The sequence below is a fragment of the Folsomia candida genome, unplaced genomic scaffold (genome assembly GCF_002217175.1).
Source record: "Folsomia candida strain VU population unplaced genomic scaffold, ASM221717v1 Fcan01_Sc004, whole genome shotgun sequence".
Lineage (NCBI taxonomy): Eukaryota > Metazoa > Arthropoda > Collembola > Entomobryomorpha > Isotomidae > Folsomia > Folsomia candida.
The window spans coordinates 8,595,466-8,602,560 of NW_019091196.1; the positions used below are offsets into that span (position 1 = coordinate 8,595,466).

At 39.8% G+C, this 7,095-nt stretch overlaps 1 long non-coding RNA gene across 1 annotated transcript; it reads left to right on the forward strand.

Annotated features, from left to right (window-relative positions):
• Positions 1-5,324: 5,324 nt before the first annotated feature.
• LOC118435178 lies at positions 5,325-5,883 on the forward strand. Its single transcript, XR_004834558.1, has 2 exons — positions 5,325-5,580; positions 5,651-5,883. It is a non-coding gene; the product is annotated as an uncharacterized LOC118435178 (long non-coding RNA).
• Positions 5,884-7,095: the final 1,212 nt, after the last annotated feature.

Sequence of the window (7,095 nt, forward strand, 5' to 3'; positions counted from 1 at the left end):
ATGTTTTCTTTCACTTCTGTAAACTCACGTCGACTCAAAAACGGTGCTGCAACAGAACGAGTATATAAATGGTTACACGAAAGTACAGAATTATTTATGTACCGAAGATGTAAATATTTGGCCAAGTTTCTATTTTGAGAAGAAACTGATTCAAAATTGATCACCGCATAAGCATAAAGTCTACTTGGCAATAATTATAACTAGGGAATTGGATCTGGTTAAAGGGCTTTATAAAATTAAAGGCATCATGTAATGGTCATCTTTTTGACTTATTTCGTATGGTCGACACGAGATCTAAATTTTAAACCAGTAATAACAACAGCATGAGAAAACAGACAATGGAAAATAATCAAATACATTTTATCCTCTAAATAAATTAATTGAACTAAAAATCCTGTAGGAGAGAATAGTGGAATTTGGTGGTTGCAAAAGAGAGCAAGGATAGGAAGCAGGGCGGTTAGCCTAGTGGTAAGGTGTTCTCCCGGCATGAGAAAGACACGAGGTTCGATTCCTCGTACCACACTTCCTTCTTATTTTTGCTCTCAACGCGTATGCAATTCACCGAAAATCCCACAATCCATCTTAAAAAAATCTATCTCCTCGTTTTAACATACGCTTTACAAATAGTTTCTCCTTCGCTGTTACATAAGTACACACGCCGAAGTTGAAAAACCGGCATCAACTGTCTGTGACCAAGTCGGTTTTCCTGAGCAAATTCTTTAAACCGATCAAACCCCTATCAAATTGAGATTGGATGTTTGCAGAGTTTTCAAGACTTGACTTTCGCTCTCTTAAATTGTCTCAGTCTTTTTGTGATTTAACTTTTAAAGCATCGCTTACTTTTGTACATACATTTCTTCCGCTTTCTTCGAGGACTGGACACTTTCGGGAAGTCTGACACTTTGGACTTTGTATTTAAGTTCCTCAACCTGACTGACTGACTGTTATTTCTATTGCTACGAATAAAAGGGAACAAACTTTCTCATGTTCCCTTTATCCACACTGTTGTTCATTCGGTTGGATGGTTTTTGGCAGTTTATTTTCTTTTGGTACATTCACTCTAGGCAGATGCACTTTTGGCATGGCAGGATTTTACGGAATTTTGTGAAATTTCAATTTTTCCGAAATCATCATTCCCTCATTACAGCAGTTGACTGTGATGACCAGTCTCATGAGATATGTAGTCGCCGAAACTTTCAACTTTTACTCGAAAGCGGGTGACAAGTCAATGTTTATTTATTCATTCATTTGGCAGCAGTGGTTTCTTTGAATTGAACTTTCTTCCCGAAAGAGTTGAAGACTTTTGACTTTATTTTCTCCGTCGTCGTCCCATTTGCTAGTCTTGGACGAGAGAGCTGGTCGAGTCGAGGTGGTGGTGGGAGAAAGTCGGAGAGAGACCTTGCTTTGGTGGTGGTGGAAAGGACTTGGTAAATACTGGCAATCAGACATCTTCGCATTTCTCGAGAGAAAGATGAAGGCACGATTGAGGAACAAATTCAAAGTTATTACGGGTATAAAACCCATTAGGACCAGTTCGCAGGACATTTTGTAATAAACTGAGATATGTGTACATTCCAGGCTGTGATTCCTTGAGATATGTACTTCACAACGCAACTCCGCCAATACTTTTGCAATATCTTGAAGAATTATATACAGTTCAGGGCTGCTTAATATTGGGTGAGGGAGAGTCATTTTTACGCTAAAATTCACTCAGCAAGAGCCAAACTTGAAGACGGGGTGCTGTAGTCAGCACAGATTTGGCAAGCCAAAATAAACTTGTCAAGTCCGTTGTGCACGCTTATGTAACGATAAGTCAACCCAGGACGGACAGAAAGTGAAAGGACTCACTGAAAGAAAGGTGTATGTATCCAGCAGCAAAAGGGAGAAAGTGGGTATGTCTCAAGTGCCAAATAAGTATAAAGCTTAGCTAAATAAGAAGCCGCCATGCAGTCAAACCTGGAAAGCAAGGCACTTAGCGAAGTGTATTAGTGAACCGTCTTTGAAGATGCACTCACATTAATCAGAGATTCATAAATTATGTCGACATTTCGCCAAATCCGTCTTTTGTCAAATAACTCAAAGACTAATCTAATCCAGATGTTTGAAAGTATTTAAAATATTATTTTCCATGTCGACTTTTTCATGCAAAGTGCCACCCACATGTAACTTCTTAGTTTATTAGGCTACATTTCCAGCTCTGATTACCCAGTGGAAGTGAAAGCGGTGAAAGTGGTGCGGGAATGCGTGTATAGACGACAGGAAAGAGGAGGAAGTGAGCATTTGAACGCAATTTTGAACACGGTACATTCACCCACATAGAGAAAACCGGATAGCAAATGTGTTGTCGGCAATGATGAGGTTCTTCTTCTGAGGACGGGGCCACGGCAGATAAAAGGCAGCAGCAGATTCAGAGTGTTGGCCACATTTCCGTCCGACTTTCATTTGGAGAATGCCGAGAAATAAAGTAAACTCGATTCGTATTTTTCTTTGCATCTCTATGTTGCATCTCGACTACGCATTCGATGTTATGCTTTCACTATGATCGCATCATTTTGCTTGCAAAATTCCCACCAGGCATTTTCCACGAGACGTCCTTATTTTCTTTATTCTGTTATGTAAATGGAGATCTAGCATCATTTTTTTCTTGTTGGCTTGTTAAATCGGAAGATTTCTTGATGAATAAATTTGATTGATTTCAGATAAAAAAAACGAACCCCGTGTGAATTGAGGTGCAATATGTATACGCACACGCTTGATTTTTCCTCCATTCAAGCCTCACATCCATTCATTATTCTGCTTTGATTGCGTCCTTTGTGACAATGTCACTGTCTATCATGTCAATTGCACATTGTGAGAAAAGTTAAATGTGTTTCTGACTGAGGCGAGCGAGTGACTTTCTCTTTTTCGTGAGAGAAAGTAAAATAGCGAACGTTAAGAAGCCTGTGTACGTATACCTGCACTTACTACTCATACACCAGCTCATATATAGTCGACTTTATCCAGCATTTAGTAGAAAGTGATGATGAAATCGACAAGACCGGTTAAACTGAATGGAGACGACGGGTATGATGACAAAGTGAGAAAAAATGCGAAGAAAGACAAGGAACTTATTATTACATGGAGAGATCCAGTAATTCCGTCGACAAAAAATTGCAAGAGTTAAGACACCGTAATTAAAATAAGTGCCGTCCCCATTTTTTGTAATTATTCACTTCACTCCCACAGAAAATTTGTCATCCCATCGCGACCCAAGCAGAAGGTGTGATTCTCAGCACTTTCTTCTAATTCAGATCCGAAAACTGGGCAAGCAAGTGGGCTTAGAAGATGCTATAAGATAGATAAGAGATATGCCCATTAGGAGAAGCCAATCCTCTGTCAGATGAGACTTTATCACATTTAGTTTTCTCCACCAGTTGTGCACAACACGTATATCTCGCGGCGGAATAATACACGAGGTTTTATGTACCAGGCTTGGATTGGATTCCATATTATACGCTGAGAAAAAGAATCTGGCTGGTGATTCTTTCCATGAGAATGAAAATAAGTAGGAGGCGGTGGTGGTTCTAGTAGCAGCAAAAGCAATCCAAATCTAATTGAAACCCCCAATTCGGCCACCTTCCCGCTCTACTATTTTATACGGACCTTATCAAGCCTTATCTTTTGTCTGATCAGAACTTTTTTGGACCATTGTGACGTCTCGGAGTGCGTGTGGGCGTGTGAGTGAGTGGGTGAGAATGAGTTGTATGAGAAGGACGGGACTGACATCCGGTCAATATTATTCGCGGAGAAAGCACAAAGCATCAGCAGCGAAGGATTGTGAAATAAGGAATCTCGCAGCGTTTGTATTTTTTTTCAAAGTCGCGAAATTGGATGAATCGATGTGTGACGAAAAGGTACGAAGCAAAACAAGACAGCCTTAAGTGCTGCGTCCTCTATTTATTTATTGGGGACACGGGCAAATAAATGTGTGGTCGATCGTATCTAGCAAAAATATGTCATTCTGCATTATGGCCACGTTTACCAGAAAGCACTTTGCGCACATACTACATCACCTATCACACCGACGGACCTCTCGAGTCGTCGATATTGATTGATAAAGACACATTATTATGATGAAAGTTAGAAAAGTGGGGAAAATGGGATATCCCATTAAGTCTATAATTGAAATCGAGGACGGCACTTGGCCTGACTAGCTCGTTAAATTACCACTCCGCACAACTTCTCGAATGGTATACGTACGTACTGCGTCTACCTCTGCCACTGTCCCCTTCAGTCCTAAGATGAAGATGACGTTCAATTTAATTGCTAACTGCTGCCTGTTCTGTGCCAAGAAGCAATTTTCCTCTCCTCCTTCGAATCGAAGGGGGAAAGAAGAAACTTAGATGAGGAAAATAGCACAAATCCCACAAGAATTCCAACACCAAGTAGGCAAACAAACAGTACTTGCAGCATTTTTGGGGCCAACTTCCAACACCACGAAAATGTAAATAGCTTCTTCTTATATGCAGCCTCCGTTTTTGGTAGTTGTTGATAAAGAAGGGAATTTATTGCATAAATAATTCAAAGTTTCATTTACCGAAGAAGATCCTTGGCTTGGTTAATTATATGAACTGAAAATCCTGCAGTTTGTATCCTCACTTTGAAACTTTTAGGTCAAAAAGTGCCAATATTTACCGTCCTGGTGTAATGTTAATGTTCGACAAAACGGCATTCTCGCCTAAAGTTTGGTTTGGAAGGCAGTAATGAAACAGGGTCCGATGGGAGCAATGAGTTTCAATTCCTAGATGCACACGGAAGCTGCAGCCAATTTAACAAGTTTATTTCCTCCGGAGAGAATGCTAATAGCTAGGCACACGCATATTTGTGTATCACACGAGTGCATGAAAATGCGGTCGTGTAAAATATGGGGATGAGATTCTACATGTTGTTTCAAAATATCAAACACGAGATGAGAGAGGAAGGATACTTGCAAGAATACGATGCTATAAAAAATTTCGGTGTACAATTTCAGAAAATTTTATAAAAATTTATAAACAGAAAACTTGTAGCTAAAATCCAACCATAACACTTTTCAATAATACCCTCTGTATGCTACCTACTCTTTACCAACATCGTGTCCACGTCGTCTTACACGAAGCTGATCCGTCTGATCCTCTGTAAATATGAGAATCCATGCAAAAAGCAAATATCTAAACATTTCCTCTCGTGTAAGAAATATCAAAACATGAAACCTGCAAGTTGTCCACGAAATTCTCTTCTGCCTACTCAGCAAAGGACTTCTCAACATAATATAGAAATAGTAATAACGAAATCACGTTTCCTTCTCCATCCAACAACAACACCTCGTTCGTAGTAATAACTGCGGCGCACAGTCCTCTCGCCCCATGTCTTGTCTGGAGGAAAGCGTGAATTTCTTGTATCTCGAAATCGGAGAGATTTATTTGCTATTTGCTTTTGCAAAGAATACAAACCAGGCAGAGAAAGGATGTGCCGTGTTGTTGACTGTTGACTTTAACCCCGAATTCCATTCGGATTCTCTGGAAGGCAGAGAGGAGCAGAGGATGAGGAAGAAGAAGAAGGGTGAGTGAGAGACAAACAAATTCAATCCAATCCAAATACAAAAGAATCCGATCCCACGAATCTGACACAGGCCACGGCCACACCAGAACAAACTTCAATAAACAGATGCCAACCAGACGAGAGGAACTAACCAACAACCAAGTAGTCAAATTCACATTGCACGCTTATTGAAAAGAAAGAAGTGGAAGTCGTGATCTTTTCTGGGTAGAAAGAGGGTCAAATTTTCAAAATTATTTACAAATGTTTAATAAAGTTTGGAGGATGGCGTCTCGTGTGACATCATTTTTTATGTGATATGCAGAATTTTACGAGTGAGAAACTCAAACTTTACATAATACTTTATCCAGAGCGTTTACTCCGTCTAAAATCGCAACTTAAACTAGCTCTTATACTTAAGTATGTGCATATGTAAATACATAAGTATACCCTCGCATTATACACGAGGGGTTTCCGGTGGGGCTTTCGAAAAGGGACATTTTGGGCATTGTTTAGGACTATTTTTTAAAATTTAAATAAAATTAGGATATATTTAGGACTATTTTATTTCTTATAGCAATTACCTTCAAAATATGCAAACTTAACCTCGACAGAAAAAATCTCAGATTTCCAAACTAGAAATCGATGCCTCATTTATTTTTTTAAGCTATGGGGCCAACCCTTGGCACAAACTTATAGTCATATGCTTAAAATTTTGGTTCAAAATAATTTCCAACACCCATTTTCCAACTCCTCGCCGGAATACCCCTCGTACATCCGCTGTTGCTTGCTTCCTTGATGCATGCATCTCTTTGTATGTATTATCCTCTCTCTCTCTCATCCAACCTTAATTTGAATACTAACTTATCAACATTTACATAATAATCCTCTCCAATGCGGGAGTACCTCTTCCTCCATCCGTTCACCTTATCTGTGTGTTCCTATCTTACGGTGAAAGCGAAGAGCATCAGGAGATTCAGCAGCAGGTTGGGAAATGGGATGCTGATGATGAATAAGGTGGAGGCACAACCTTTATTATTATTATTTGAGTTGCCTTCATTTAGAAACTGTCTCGTCCGTCCGTTCCTTGCCTTCCTTCGTTCTTGGTTTATCTTGCCGGGGAAAGTTCCCATTGTGATTCATATTCCTGCAATTCATCAATTCATGAAACTTTCCAAGTTTTCCTTACCCTTGACTTGAGTTTGGCTCAGGTTAGTTAGTTTAGATATCCAATCTGCCCAACCGACACGAACACCCACCCAGCCCAACCAACCAAGCAGACAGGCTTATTATAATACTTACATGCATACTCGCCGACATTCACCAGGTTATGTAGGCAATAATGACGGCTACTTTTACTACTTTTACTCTCCCCTGGATCCGCGGAGGAATGCATATTAGCCGACATTACCATCACATAACGTTACATCAACACTCTTCAATGAGCACTGGGATAGAATTGAGTTTCATTATTCAGTGAGATTTCGAGACTTATCTTGAACCCAATTGCAACTGTTACACTCGAATTGATATCGTATT